The following is a 16302-nucleotide window of genomic DNA, read 5'->3' as shown; positions in this document are numbered from 1 at the left end:
TATTTTGAATTGTCCTTCTATTCCCTTGCAAATGATGTTATGGAGTAGTTTCCATATTCTGCTGAATTCTTTAGTTAAGGAGAAATTTATTCAATCCACGTATCCATGGTTTTGAGGAACTGGGGGCTACTCTGCCCAATAAATGATAAAAACAAGCAAGCAAAATAAACTCATAGTATTCTGAGATCAAAGAGCTCTTCACTTGCTCCTCTTGTGTAGCTTCAGCTGGATGTGCCAGTGAATAACAAATCTGTGATCTCTGAAATGCCACAAACTCAAAATAAATTACTTTTTCAGGAATATCTGAAACAGTCTGTGGATTTTAAGCTTTCTGTAACAGTCAAAGTTTTCTTTTAAATCCAAGTGTCATTCAACCATGCTAACCTTGATCTAATCTGAGCTTCCTTACTTCTACTGCTTGAAAAGCAAGATGCAGTGGGACCTTTGAACCTTTGTAGAAGTAGAACAGGTCAGTTCAGCTCTAATAGATACATCAAGTCAGGCAGGATAAAGAGGAATGGATGCACTGCAAGTATAATGGGGAGGGTAGTTTCAACAGAGTTCAGCCTTCAGACAGAAAGAGATTGAAGTTTCTTTTTTTTAATGTAGCAGCATCTCCTCCTTACTAGTAATTTCTTCATGCACATATTCAAGAATAATTTAGAATCTCTTCTATGGTACAAGTGCTTACAAATCTGGTGAAAAGATAGGAATTACTCAGCAGTGAAATACACTTCAAAATTAGATATTTCAAGGGATAGTGAAAAACAATTGTTTCATATGTCTCCAGCCCAAGTTACTATCATAGTGACAAGCTTCTTAAAATTATCATTCAAGTCCTTACATGAGAAGGTGGGGCATAAGGATTTCCCGCTACTCTGTACTTATTGCATATTATGTCACATGTTACTAGGGGTAATATTTTTAGATCACTGCATGCTTGCGTACTTATTTGATTTACATCCCACCTTTCTTTTTATGCAGGACACAAGGTGGCTAGAATTAGAAAATTAATGTTTTGTGTGGGAAATAAATCAGTGAAAATACATCAACTTTAATGGATAATGTTTATTTCCACTTTCATCTCTTAAAGATACAATATTCTACTGACACTACATATAGCTGCTCATACATATATTCACTCCCACATTCATTCCCTTACCTACCCAGCTACATCTTTCGTAAAATGTATCCCGCTTTCTGTGTATAGATCTTCCATTACTATTTCCCACAGACTCTTAATCCCACATGCAGCCTGCCATCTCTGCTTTGTCAGAAGTATGAAATAATTCTATGGAGAGGGACTCTTTTGAAGCACTTCCCAAGCATTTGCTTGGCAGGGTGATGCCCCATATGGCTAAACCCATGGTAGTTGTTGTCACTGCAGGGGCACAATGCTAGCAAATGTTCCTTTCTGCCGCTAGGATAAACCCAATTTGAATGCAGTCACAGGTTCTTTAATTAACCCAGAATCAGAATACAGACAGCTTACTTTCAACTACAGTGACCAAGGTGGCTGGGGAACTTGGGGAGCTGTAGTTCAAAAAGTAGCTTTTCCAAATTTTGACTAGGACACAGGATCTAAAACTTGTTGGTCCTACTCAAAATATGGATGCTGGTTATGTTTTATAGGAGTGGCATTAAATGTCACTGGCAGGGGACAGGAATCATTAGGTGAACCATGGCTGGTGGCAGCATCTGGCACCTTTGGCCTCCAGTGATGCCTGTCCTGCACCCCACCACAATATATACAGTATTTTTAAATGACCTGATTTTCAAAGGAATGTCAGACAGCTAGATCTAGTTTTCATTTCAGTTTTGCACAAGGACCCCAAGCAATTCTATACTGTGAACATTTTGAAAAATTAAAAGAGTGGCTGGGCACATGCACTGGGTTGTGCTTGGCATGCTGTTATTGCCAATGCTCTTTATCTCCAAATAAACTGAGAGGGCCCATTAATGGAGAAGAAGGTTTGCCAGAGAGCATTTTCCCCAGCCCCTCTCTAAACCCCTTCATATGTATAATGCATTACTGAATGCAGCATTTCCCCCCAACATACAAAATATTCCATGTTGAGTTTAGGACTTCTGATTCTGTCAAGGATACTTCAGTGCTGTGATCTAAATTTCTTCACATTGCAAATAGCATACATCAATTCTTAATCTTCCATAATCAATACTGGGACATGACTCATGGATTCTGTAACCAATAATTGCTGTTTCCATTATTGTACAAACTTGATTTTAAAAATGCTTGGTATTTAATTTAGAAATGATACTTAAAACACAATTGATCTCTTGCAAACTTTCTGACAGCTTATTTTTATACACATGCTCTTTTTGCTTGTCTATTTATTTTGCTGATATTTCACCTGCATGCTTGTAACATACAGACATAAGAAAGGACACACAATATGAATTTAAACAAGGCAAATATTGTCTGTATTTATTGTAAACAGAATTTAAAGATCTAAAACTGGTACACCCCTATTTTATTTTATTAATTTCATTTTGTTCAGTTTTGTTAAATCTCTATCACAACTTTCTACCATATGGTGTCAAAGACAGGAAAAGTAATAGGGATCAAAATGTTAGCTTATTTTATTCTTCCATATAAGAACATGTAATTTCAAAAATATTCTCACCTTGGAGAGAGATTACAGAGGTTTTGTACATTTTTAAATAATTGTTCACAATATGGGACATATTATTTTAAAAATAATTTGTGTAAAACAAAAACCAATTACTACACCTTTTTTTGAAAGAAAATGCTACTTTTTGTGTTAAAGAATTTTCACAATAAAATCCCAAAAATGTGAAAAAATCTTGAAGTGGTTGATCATATTCTCAGTGGGATGCATCAAGACACCCTCCCCCTTGGAGATGGTGGGGGAAAAAGAGAATTACTTGAATACAGTGCTTTCTTTTTTAAAAAAGCAGTGATTAAGGACATTTTTTTTAAAAAAAGTGTAGGTGCAATGCAATAATAATATCTATAGTAGCATCCATCTGTGATCTCCATGGTATCAGACAGTGAGAAGTTATGGATTGCAATGTTCTTCCAAAGTTCTTTTCCTTTGAAACCACTAAAGATTTATTTGCATATTTGTTATATTTGACTTTTTAAAACCAACATGAAGGCTGAATACAGTGAAGAGATTAAATACTTCAACACAAGTCTGAAATCCATTGTTTGTATATCAGAGTCAAGGGATGCAAACAGCATCCCTCAAGATTAACTTTCAGAATCCAAAATCTCACCTGTCTGTGTCTGTTTTTCCTGCCTCCCCCCAAAAAAAAAACCCCTGCCACTTATCACACTTTGTTCTTTCTTATACACATGCCTTGAACAACCTGTCAAAGTAGAGAAGCGTTCTCTTTTGCTAAACTGACTTTCAGTCTTGGAAAAAAGTCCTTGGGGACCACTTCCAATTTCCCTAACAAAGGGTATACTTACCAGGGCCATTAAAACAATCTCCAGCAATTGTGTTGGTTCTATCAATCCTTCTCCATCAACAAAACTATCCTCCTCCATTATAATACATTCCTGTACTCACAATGCCAATAAAAACAAAGATTGGCAAGCCAAAGTCATATTTAACTATACAGTAAATGTAAAAGTCACCAGAAATAAAACCCATGCTCAGCAAGGAGCTCCAGGGTCTAGAATTGACTATTGAAGACTTGTTCACACTATGGTTTAAACTGGATCGTGATTCCAAATGATCCAGTTTAAACCACCATGGTTCCCAATTAATGCAAATCACTGAAGCGATTAGGAAAGGGGGGGCCATGATTTCTACCTATTTAACCCGGGTTTTATCCATTTAATCCACATCAAAAAAACACTGGTAAAATGAGGTGTTCTTTTGGACTGAATTGATTTATTTGGAAATAAATCGATTCAGCCCAAGTGGGAACCAGGTGGGTTCGAACTGGATTTGAATCCGCCCTGGTTTCCACTGGCAGTGGCTTTCCCTGCTCTATGCCTGTTCCGTCCCTAGTCCTCTGTCCTGCCTCTCTCCTTCTACCCTGTCGTGTCTCAGTCCTCCTGCCTGCCTCTCTCCTTCCACCCCAGGTATGGCCAGGAGGACAGAGGGAGGCATGGCTTCCTGCACCAATTCTTGAAACTGGCGCAAACACAGTGAGAATCACGCTGTTTGTTGAAACGGTTTCAGGAATCGGTGCAGGAAGCAAATCAAGAAGTAAGTGGGAATTGGGTCTGAGAAAGCTCTCTCTCTCGAGTTCTCAGACTACACACCTCCAGTGTTTTGGGATGATAAAGAATGACATCCAACCAAAGCATATGTTCCTGGGAGTGCATTTGCTTTAGCTGTGCAAAAGCACTCATGTCCACCACTGAAACCCAAGGATCCAGCCTCTGGGCTGCAACAGGAGAACATGATTTCTCATGAATTGATTATCATATGGCCAAGCAAAAATATTGACACATGGTTATACTGAAGCCTCACAGGTTCCTGCACACAACACTTGGAAATGTTACTAACTACTCTCTTGCCTCCAGTTCCCCTGGTGTTTGGTATCCCAATCTTGCCTGGTAAACATACTGCTCATTTGAGTATCCATGATAATAGCAATGGTGGCAATAAGAACTGAAAGGTAGGCACTGTAAAGAACTTCAGGCCATGTGTCAGTAATTATAACTACATCAAAGCTTCTTAGGACAATCTATGTCTGTTCTGGCTTGTTCTCTCCAAATGCAACATGGTACCAGCTATAGAACTCACAATAGTGAATTAGACGCGTCTCTCCAAAATCTATTTGCACCCACTGTGGATGAGTAGGCAAGTAGGTGGGCAGCTGATTATCATCTGAGCCCTGTCGCTTTCTCCAATATGTCATGTCATGACTGTAAATTACTGAGTCAACAAAGTAATTGCATCTTTTAGAGAATTGTTCCAAGTGAGTTGGTGAAATGCTCACAGTGGGCTTTGGAACTTGGAGAAAAGGGCACAAATTGTCAATAAAGAAGTTTGTCAGAAAGTATGCTGCTTTCAAGCATGGTTCCTTTAAAAGAAGAACATCTTTCAATGAGTAAGCAAAACAAAACATGGTCAACGAGAGGTGCTTTTGTCTTCAGAGTCAAATGCACTGTGAAGATGGGAAATGATAAAGTGGACTGAAATCTACAAATGCTTAAACCAAATACAAATGTTTCAGGTAGAGAGGAATTACATTATAATTTCACTGCAGATCATAAGAAATTATACTGTAAAAGCATAACATTGTTCACAGACTATTAACAAAATCTGTTGTCAAACTTTCTTTACACTATAATATTACTATTGGCCAACCTCTTTGTCAACCTCCATTGAGCCACATAATTACGTCTCTCAAAGGCAACCTTTTAAAATAAATAAAGCAGACATGTGTAGAGACAAGTTTAGACACAGTATTGTACCCGGTGAGTGGTTTGAGGATTTGACTAGGAATAACTCCACTTTAGCCTGCATGACTTCCAAGAAGGGCAGTGAAGGGATCAAGGGTTAAGGCCCACCTAAACAGCAGATGGCTAACCACCTACCCTCCTCGAGTTGTCAGTTTCTTTAGGTGGGAGTTGGGAAGGGAGGTGATCTGTCTGCTTTTCTGGCTGAGCTAGAGGCCTGGTCCTTTTCCAAGTGGCAGGTTATCTCAACTAAGTAAGAAACTGGAGCCCAGGGAAAAATGAGTCTCACTAAGGAGAATTTGGCTCATTTAGATGTGCTGGAGAAACAAAGCCACCTGAAGAGGTGGAAGAGACTCCAGCTACTTTCACAATTGGTGAGGAGGGCAGTGTTGGTGAGTTGTACCAGCAAAGCCTGCATCAAGTGAGATGTACACCCATTACACTCTCAGCTATTCCACATAGATGGACATGGGGTCTGTGGGGTGTTCCAGAGGGTCAGTTGGTTGGGAGCATTGACAGTATGGGGGTATTTGGAGTGTTGGATTATCTATGCATTATGATTTGGGTTTAAGGCAGTCCCAACTTACTCTTTGGCCAAAGGAGTTTTATGGTGATTTAGGCATGCAGCACCCTCCCAGTTGTGTCTACAGTGCAATTCCTTAGGGGATATTCCTTATGGGAAACAGACATTTCCCTTGGGGGATCATTTGTTGCAAGGTACTAGGATGAAGTATTGAGAATTGAATATGAGGGTGCTTTCACTCTTCTCTATCACGGAGAAAAAGGATAAGGAGGTGGAAGGAACCCTTGGGGATGGCCTAGGGGCTTTGACTTCACTAACTCAGATCTGCTTTCTCATAGATGGCCAGAAGGGGAGCAACCCAGTTATTGGTTTGTTCTTGAGCTCAGATGGTATACTCAGGGGAAGGCTGACAAGAAAATCAAGGAGTAACAACTGCCTCATCTGATCCCACTCTAGGATGTTCCCCACTCTTGCTTCTGTCCAGGTTCTACTCAGTTTAAATAGGTTTTAGGTTCTATAAAGTATCCGTTCTTAAACCCAATTTTCTGTGTGTAGTCTCATTATTCCATGGTTGTCCAGCAATTACAACATGTAAATTGGTATTGTGATGACAATTTAACTACAGGTCAGTATCTGGCAACTGATGATGTACACAACAGTTTTTTCAAAAATCAGGTAGGGTAAAAATATGTCAATTAACTAACATGTTGGCTGTAGATATAATTATGTATCTTCTCCATCTCTTCAGAGGCTTTGTTTCTTTGATTAAATACTATTAATCCAATTAGAAGTGGCCAAAATGGTTAACTTCAAAATGTCACCAAGAAGAATCTCAGAAGTGGAACAACTAGTTGACTTCATCAAAGCCAACAGACACCAACACCCCCTCCACACACACAGAGAGAAAAAAATTCTTCATCGACACTTCTTACAGATATCAAAAGATAATTTTTGAAAAAGTGTGTAATTAGCAAGTGTACTGTAGGCTGAAACCACAGGCTTTTATTCAAATAAACGGAACTGTACCTCATTATTCATATGCAAGAATAATGTTCAAGGTGACATCCCCTCTGATTAACAAGAAATTACTCTTATTATTTCCTATATCCTATATATCAATTTGCTATTCATTACTTAGTATGCATCAAGCGACCCTTCCCGGTTATCTTCAATAGACTCTTACTATTTGAGCATCATGATTTCCATAGTCTGTCTAGTGGTTCCTAAACTTTTTCTGACTACTGTCCCCTTTTGTCTCAGGCAATGACCCTATAACTTTCCATTACCTTGATTTCTTACAGAAAATGTTGTTGTTGGTTGTTCAGAAATAGACCTTTTTGTGCAGAGAACGCATTTCTATGCAAATGGGGTTATATTTGTGAGAAGTTTTGAGGTTGCTGGTCAGCCAGCTGCTTAGTTGCTGCTCCCAGTGTGACCAGGTGCGACCGAAATTGGTTATTTTGAATTTGCAGAAGACCATTAGATCCCAAGGTAATGATTTCTTCATGTAAAGGGGTTTTTTTACATAAAAAGTGTATTTCTGCATAGAACACATGTTTTCAGAATAGAAAAAAATCTATGTTTAATTTTGTGTAGAAAGCATGTTTTCCACATATAAAATATTTTTTTCTGTTTAGAAAAATATATATTTCTCTACAGAATATTTCCCAAAGCTCAAACTGTGATTGTGTGCTGCACAGAAACCCTTGCAAAATAATTATGTGTTGATGCCTGAAAAGTTGACAAACACAAAGATAAACATCTCTAGTGCCTTCTTATTGTCCCACTGTTCAATATGGGAATGAACAGTTGCTGTTTCTGCAACCCACTGTAAATAAGGTGATACACTGAAACTACTGTAATCAAGAATTTGGAATTGCATGTGACGTAGTTATATTAACAGCATTCCATGAACTGTACAATATTCTGTTGCACAACAGCCTGAAAAGTGAAATCTCAGTGCATACAGAAGTGTATGTCAGCAACAGTACTCTGCCCAGTTATTTTGTTTGATCAGATATACGCAAAAATGGGAGTTTCTCTGATTTCTTTTTTAAATCAAGGAACTGATTGCTCTGCAACAAAGTGAACAAATACAGTCGGTCCTGATTATCCATGGGGACCCATTCCAGACTCCCCCCCCCATGGATACCAAAATCTAGGGATGCTCAAGTCTGCATTGTCCCCAATGGTGGTGCAGCCACGTCACCATTGTAGACAATGGGACTTGTCCTCTCTCCATTCCTCCCTTCCCCTCCTTCCTTCTGGCTCACACCAGCAGCAGGTGGCAGGTGGTCGCCTCCTCCCCCGCTACTGCTTTCTCTTCCTTCTCCTGGTCGTTGGCCCATCTCTTCCTCCTCCTACTTCTTCCTTCTCCTCCTCCTCCTCCTGCATCTTCTTCTCCCTCCTCCTCCTCTTTCTCTCACCACTTCCTCCTCCTCCTCTTTTTCCTGCATCTTCCTCCTGCTTCTCCTCTGCTGCTGCTTCCAATTACTCCTCTTCCTCCTCCCCCTCTTCCTCCTCCTGCCTCCTCTTCCTCCCACCTCCTTCTCCACGACTATTTCCTCTTTCTTCTCTGCCTCTTTCTTCTCCTCCTCCACTGTCTCATCATGGGCTTGCCATCTGTGGATGATTGAATCTGTGGATGGCAAGTCTGCAGATATGGAGGGTGGATTGTATAGTTTCTTTTAATAATTAACACTTCACCATTTAGAAGTTTGTTACAGTTGCTTAACACATTTCAGCTGGGGTGTTATTAGGAGGGGTTGAATTAGTCATGTGTTGTTATTTGTGTTGTCTCTGTGTTTTATTTTTCTTGAAATCTGTTTCGTTGTTATATGTTTTATTTGAATACTCTTATCTGCCTTCAGTGCCTTTGAGGTGGGGGCAGAGGGGACTGGCTATAAATGTAATAAATAAAGGGTATGCACTTCCTTCTGTCTGTCTTGAGCATCTCCTCAATTAAATTCATTGGACAATTCTGTATTGTATATTATGGAACTGTGGTCCAAAACGCACTACATAAATAATCCCATTTGAGACCGCTTTAACTGCCCTGCGAATCCTGGGAATTGTAGCCTATTGTGGCATCAAACCTCTCTGACAGAGAAGGCTAAATGTCTCACAAAACTACAGTTCCCAGAATTCCCTAGCATTTAGCCGGGGCAGTTAAAGCAGTCCCAAACTGTATTATTTCTGCAGTGGTTTTTGGACCTGGAGTAAAGGATAGGGAAATTATGTACTTACCACTATGCCTACCACTATGTTAAAGATCTTCCAATCTCTTTATCATTTTATCTGCCTTTTTCTGTACCCTTTTAAAACTTATAATTCATGAAAAAGGACACTAAAAATATATCTGGCATTCTAAGTTCATGGATTTATATAATAGGAGTTAAGTAACAATTATATTTTCAAACCCTTTCCTAATAATTCAAGTGAATTTGGTTTTCAACAAACATAGCCCCAAGACAGTAATAATTTAATTTCTTGGTAGTTTCATCCAGTTCAGAGTATATCAGTGTATATGTGAACAGCAATATTTGGTTCCAGTATATTATTTTGTTTTACATAGAATTTCAGCTGCTTATATTCCAAGGGGATACTATCTTGTGCTCATTAATTCTGATGAGCACATTTATAGTGGTTGTTTTTAAAAATGTTCTGGTGATTTCATTATTATTCTGAACATATTTAGTAAATGTTATTCTTTGCCTCCACTGCGCAATACATCAATGTACTCTAATAAATAAAGTTTTAACCATAATGGCAAATAAATATTGCTAAAAATTTAGCACCAGAACACTAAGTGTAAAATCTAAAGTAAGTAATCAACTTGTCTGTTGAATGTTAAAGCAAAATTAAAGGAAGCTGTTCCCAGACAAACAAATTGTACTTCCATACGGATTCAGTGATCCAAAATCACAAAAATATCACTCTGACTCCTTTCTAAAACAACAGGGAAAGCATTCATTAGCTTGTCTTGCTGTTAGAATGATGCACTTCATTAAGTCCATGGCTGTCTTCATTTACACAGGGAGCTGTTGTTAATTCTAGTAGCCATGTTCAAGCTTTCCTTTCACTGGATATGGAAATGAAAGAAACTTCCAAATAACAGAAACCACACATCTCAAAGCAAAAGAACATTTATATTCTAGTGACAGTGGGAAGTCATCTTTTAATTGACAGCCTATCTGCTCTGTCCTCACTGTTCACCCTGAGTAAACACTATTTTCCTAACTCTATCCACCATCTTAACCTGGTGATAGACCTATGAACATTTCAAAGGATCTGCCTACAGATCTATGGGCAAATTTCTTTCTAGAATATAGCAAGATTCTTTCTAGAGTATACAAGAACAGAGAGGAAATGGAAGCAATCATGTTCAAATTAACTGCAGTCATAACCAAAGGTTCACTGCAAATAACTTGAGCAACAGCAACATTCCTCATGATGTGTCATAGCCATGGGAAGGCTTGTATGTTCAGATCTGGGGGAACAATTATGTTCATAATCCATACAGAATTTAGCCTTTGCCATGCTTACTTCAAGTGCTCAAAAAGCACTGTTTACACTTTCATCTTATACAACAATAACAACAAAGTGAAGCCTGCGCAAGCTAAAGGATGCATACAAGCAAATTAAAGAATGAAAGAACTGGGAGCCAAAAGGGGAAGAATTTATTTTTTTTCCCAAATTCATCAAATCACAAAGTTGACATGACAGCAGATCTGCATTACAGACATAAAAAAATTTTTAACCATGGATTTGGTCATTCTTATATTTATATATTGTGGGTCTGAATTTAACTGTTAGTCTTAAATAGAACAGATACACTGAATTAGTGGGAACTAGGTGAGTTAACACTTATGAAAGTTATTAACTCACTGGCACCATACTTTGATAAGTTAACTATTATATATGTCTCATGAATTTAGCAGACTTAACAACTGGATGTAATTCAAAACCATTCCATTCACATACATACACTCACAGCTGACCTTCTTCCAAAAAATAAAATGTAAAATACATATTTCTATCCCATCCCTGAGTGAGAATTAGGACCTGGGTGCCATTACAACTCCACACCAATGACTGGGGGATGTAGTTCTTTACACATTTTATTCCCAAAGGAAGCAAAAAGTAACCTTAGCCATTTTCTTCTTTTGAAGACAATTGATAGCTTGAGACTTATCCCGTGCAAAATTCACAGTTCAGAAATAGCACTTTATATGTATGAAAACATTTTCTGAGGAGGAACTAATAGTAGTCATACGTCCTGGATTCTTCTCATCAGGGTGTCTCAACACTTCATTTAACCAGAATAAACAAGTGGGGTCAGTATTGTATTATGTACAGGAGTCTTCATCAGGCCCTTAGGACATTTGGGGCATCCTTTGTCCAAATCCTGTACCTTCACTACAGGCAAACCATCCACAGATTCAGTCCAGAATGAAAGAACTTAATTTTAACCTTTCTGGCCTCAAAAATCACTCAAAGTTCTTCTTGGGTGGTTTCCCAAGCAACCTCCAAGTGCCCTCCAAGCTTCCCAAGATGCAAAAAGGTTAAACTGTAGCACAAGTCTGACCCTACAGGCTGTTTTTTCCCCTACTTCTGAGCTACATGGTTAGAAAACTGGCCTTCAGGTGAATGGTATCTTCTAGAATGCTTATCATTGTTTGTCACCCATATTCCTCCTAGAATCCTAGAATCCTAGAGTTGGAAGAGACCACAAGGGCCATCCAGTCCAGTCCCCTGCCATGCAGGAACTCTCAATCAAACCATACCTGACAGATGACCATCCAACCTCTGTTTAAAGACTTCTAAGGAGGGAGACTCCCACTGTCGAACAGCCCTTACTATTAGGAAGTTCCTCCTAATGTTGAGGTGGAATCTCTTTTCCTGTAGCTTGCATCCATTGTTCCGGGTCAGGTTCTCTGGAGCAGCAGAAAACAAGCTTGTTCCCTCCTCAGTATGGCATCCCTTCAAATATTTAAACAGGGCTATTTTGCTGTATCATCTCTACCTAACTAGTCATTTAAAACTGAAATCATATCTGACAATTAGCAGAAGTTCCCTATATGCAATAGCTGGAACAGAGAAACTAGTGTGGGAGGGCAAAATTGTTATCTGACCTTCTATGGCCTATACTTTCCACTAGGAAGGATGGTTGGACCAAGGTTGGGGTCTGGCTTCCTTACATGCATTGCACCACTTCCCAGGCCCATGTGACATGATATTTCTACACTGCAACCTTTTCTAGAGGGTGCTTCAGTACATTACTGCTTATGAGGAAAGACTGGACATTCATTTCAAGGAGAAGGAGTCCTGAGAATGGGGCATTATGTGGACACAATAGCCCCCTTCTGACTAAGGGAACATTTTCCCAACAGAAACTAATTTAAAACCCCTTTATCTTGCAAAGTCACTAACCAAGATTAATTATAAACAAGTTATAATCTGGGGTAATCTTCAAACAAAGAACAATTTGTCTCTAATGTTACTAAACACTATCACAATGCAAATAGATAATGAAATAATTATATCAATGTAGTAAAATTGTTACAATGCTGGCTAAATGATTTATGTTAATTTAAAGCCCACTGGAACAATCGTATACTTGAATAACTATGAACAGATGGAAATCGATAAATGATACTGCCTTTGACACAAAGACATTAGTTTTCACTAGATAATGCCATTAGATAATGAAGCCTTTTAAAATCAAATATTCACACTTTGTGTTATTTTAAGATTAGGCTTTAACATTCTAACGTTTTGACACATGAAGAATTTTCACAGTTTGCTAAACATCATGCAGCAATTTGCAGTACAATTTTTGCAACTTTTTAATTCTGAGATTAGAGCCAGTTTAGAGAGTCTTCAGGGTTCCAAAAGGGAAGATGAATATTATGGCCAATTTTCCATATTTGGAGTAGAAAGAAAATAAAATACAGTCTTCACTCATTCTGTTGCAATTAAGTTTAACTGATCTACTCAGCTAAACAGTGAAACATTAACGTAGAGGCCCTCCATATTCTGTTAAAGTGAAACCCCTCTCACTGCCCTCTATACCGACTTGGACTGATGGGAATTTCAATCCCACATATGAGAACAGATGTCCGCCTGTCTCTGCATAATAGCTCATGGAAACTTAAAACTCAACTTCATTTATCAAGGATCCCCCCCCTCACACACACACACATTTTGTAGAACTTTGTATAAAAAGAATCTCATCTGTCAGGATCTACCCGTTTCTCTTCCAGTGTTATACTGTTCATGGAAGTTCATGACTGAGAAGTTGACTGTACAAAAGAGATGACTTAAGTCAACATTTGAATAAGCTTTTTTGGACAGGAATGATTGAAAATCTTAAATTTTCAGCTTGAAAGCTCTGCAATATTCCTGAATTCACAGAACAGTGAAAATCTAAGCTTATTTTGAAAGACTTGTGCTTCAGAGTTCTCTAGATTCTGAAAAGGAAAGAGAAATATTATGGGCCGATCTTCAGTATTTGGAGGAGGAGGAAAAATGCTTCACCTTCAAGAGGAGTTCCAGTATACATGATCAGCTCACAATTTTCCTTGTTTAAAAAATTCTCTTTTTAGTATTACTTTTTCTTATTATATTTCCCCAAGTTCTAGTTCTTGGTGTGCTTTTGACATCCCACCTTAATTTTTTTGTAAATTTTTCATGCAAGTCAAAAGTGGTCAAAGGCCCCAAAGACTTGATGCTTAAGCTTCCAAGTGCAGTCTTTGAGCTAGCCCAAAGTGAATAGTTTGTGAGAGCAAAGGAACTCTATAGTTTCTGATTGCTTCTATCAGCAACTGCCTCTACAACAGTTTGACATCTTTCCAGATGTTCTGGATTACACCATTCTTCAGTCCAAGCTATCATATGAAAAATGACAGAAGTATGGAAGTTGTAATCCAAAACACATAGAAGATAATAAAGAAGAGAAGGCTGCTTGAGTAAAATTGAAAAGTAATGAAAGACTTTCTCAAATGAACATGATGATATCATCAACAACATCATTGCTTTTGCTTAGGGACATAAATTTCATTGTGAAGGGTGTAATTTGATGTTTGATCACAGCTTTATTGATGCTGTTAGAGATAAACTATCAGAAAGAATACATTGTGCCAAATGTATTGTTTGCAGTCATTTCTTTATTGCGTATTGCCAGAATTATTATTATTATCACTCGGGGAAGCAAGTATACTTCAGGGAAGTATCTTAACAGTAAACAATTTTGAGTTCATCTAATAAAAAAATCTATAAAAGAGCAAGGATGAAAACAATATTTAATAAATATCTTGAAAACAATGCCAAGGAATATAATGAATAGTTAAGAATCTTGGCAATTTGGGCCGTATTCTGCAAAAAGAGCTGCATTTGTTGCATAAAATAGAATCTTATGCAAAGAAATTAATTTGTTTGCCTCTTTTGCCAAAAATGCATTTCTTCACAGAAAACAAGTTTCCTTCACAGAAAAAAAAGTCTGCCTAGAAAATGATGTTTTCTGTGCCTCTTTCTTGGACAAAAATTCGTTTTTTTGTACAAAATAAATACAAAACTGTGGATAGTGTTGAAAACTATTGAAAACAAGTTTTTCACGGTGAGAAGAAAAATATTACAATTCTTGCCTGTGAGAACAAAATTTACCCAAAAAATGCATAATAGAAGGCTATTTCCAATTTTGATTTTTCTTCTGTATCAGTGATGTGCGTTGCAATTTGCCAATAAAAGGTATCACTGATGGATTTTTGCAAAGAATATCTGTAATTTTTCAAATTCTTGACAAGAAAGGGTGCCTTGATACATTGAGATATCTTGCCAAGGAAATTGACAAGTACCATGGAGCTTCCTACCCAAGGAGAATGAAGCATTACCTCATCTTGAATCCTACCCGTTTAAACAACACATGTGACCAAAATGGGAGGAAACCAGAATGAAGCTGTGCTCTGGATCTAAACACTGGAGCAAAATAACTATTGGTTGCTCCAGATTAAGCTAGAAAGAGAACTATTGCACCGGTGCAGGACAGCATGCTTGTGCAAAGGCAATGAATGGAACAGTGAGCTGCTGGCACCTTTTTATTGTTGTCGTTCGCAAGCAAATCAATTGCATATGCACATGAGTGGTCACAGTTGAGCCACTGACCCATCACACACCCCATGAAGCAAAATGATGTCAAACACAGCAGGTTGCCAAAAATACCATGGATATAATAAAAACATTAACAAACTGGCTAGTCCAACATGGGGTTATGGTGGAGGGAGGAAAGGGGTTATGTACATGGGGGGGGGGGCACTCCATTATTGTGTCAATGTGCCAATGGGTTCACCACTTTGCTATATGGTACACCAATATGCTATATGGGCAGTTGGTCACTTGTGTGATTGAACAGCCAGTCACATGGTTGGTTATGTCGGAATACAATGGGTTGGCAGCTGGGTGGGCTGATGATTGATTACTGCTGGTGGTGTGTCTACACACATGTGTTTGGGGTGAAAGAGAAAAAAAATGATGGCATGGCACAGCTTGTACCTGTGAATGATCTATTGTGGCTGGTTTGTCCTTGCAGAAGAAGAGGGCGAGTAGACTGCCTGTGGGATTCAGCTGCCAATGGAAATTAGTGGTATGAACAGCAAGGTCTCCCCACAAACTGGGACACCCCAGAGATAAGCCAGTTTTACCCTACATCTGCTCAGCACCCATGAAGTTTTTTTTTAAAAAAAATAATTTGGCACCTATTCGTATCAGGGAAGTAAATAAGTAAACTACATGTTGTGCAAAACTATTTCCTGTACAAAAGTGATGTTTTGAGCATTAAACTTTTTTTTTACTGAAATGATTTTTTCACAGAAGTCTCAAAGTTTGAAAAATAATTGAAGAATGCAGTAAAATTGTCATAATTGCACCCAGCACCTTGTTTTTCCTGGTTCTCAAATTTTCTACCTTGAAACAAAGCTTCAGCATAAATAAACTTGCAATCAAAAGTTTGTTCAAACATGCTCTTTATGCTGATTCTGCAAATCCATATATGATAGGCATGTACATTTTTGCTTCATTTATCTTCCATGCAAAAACATCTAATTCCAAAAATGCTTACTCTACTGGGTGCAATTATGACAATTTTTCTGCATTCTTCAATTATTTTTCAAACTTTGAGATTTAGGTGATCAAACTGTGATAACATTTTGTTCTTTTATAGATAGCGTAACTTTCCTATTTTAATCATTAGCTGCTGTGAAATTGAATGGCTGAAAGTGTGGCATGAATGTAGTAATGAAGAAATATCTTTCAGTTTAATTGGCATAAGAGGATATAATACAGGTTTTAGGGGAGGCTTCTATAAATATGCACTGAA

At 38.1% G+C, this 16302-nt stretch overlaps 1 protein-coding gene across 2 annotated transcripts in view; it reads right to left on the bottom strand.

Moving 5' to 3' along the window:
• The window catches only part of PCDH15 (protocadherin related 15), a 648893-nt gene that overhangs the window by 478368 nt on the left and 154223 nt on the right, over positions 1–16302 (bottom strand). The window contains exon 2 of one of the 2 annotated variants that reach the window (XM_042459843.1): positions 12065–12067. The exons of the other annotated variant lie outside the window; for it this stretch is intronic. The gene's annotated coding sequence lies outside the window, so the exon portion shown is untranslated. The remainder of the gene's footprint in view (positions 1–12064; positions 12068–16302) is intronic. 2 annotated transcript variants of the gene reach the window in all.

Source organism: Sceloporus undulatus, chromosome 3 (genome assembly GCF_019175285.1).
Source record: "Sceloporus undulatus isolate JIND9_A2432 ecotype Alabama chromosome 3, SceUnd_v1.1, whole genome shotgun sequence".
Taxonomy (NCBI): domain Eukaryota; kingdom Metazoa; phylum Chordata; class Lepidosauria; order Squamata; family Phrynosomatidae; genus Sceloporus; species Sceloporus undulatus.
The sequence above is the reverse complement of the archived record's forward strand: the minus strand, read 5'-3'. Positions and strand labels throughout refer to the sequence as shown.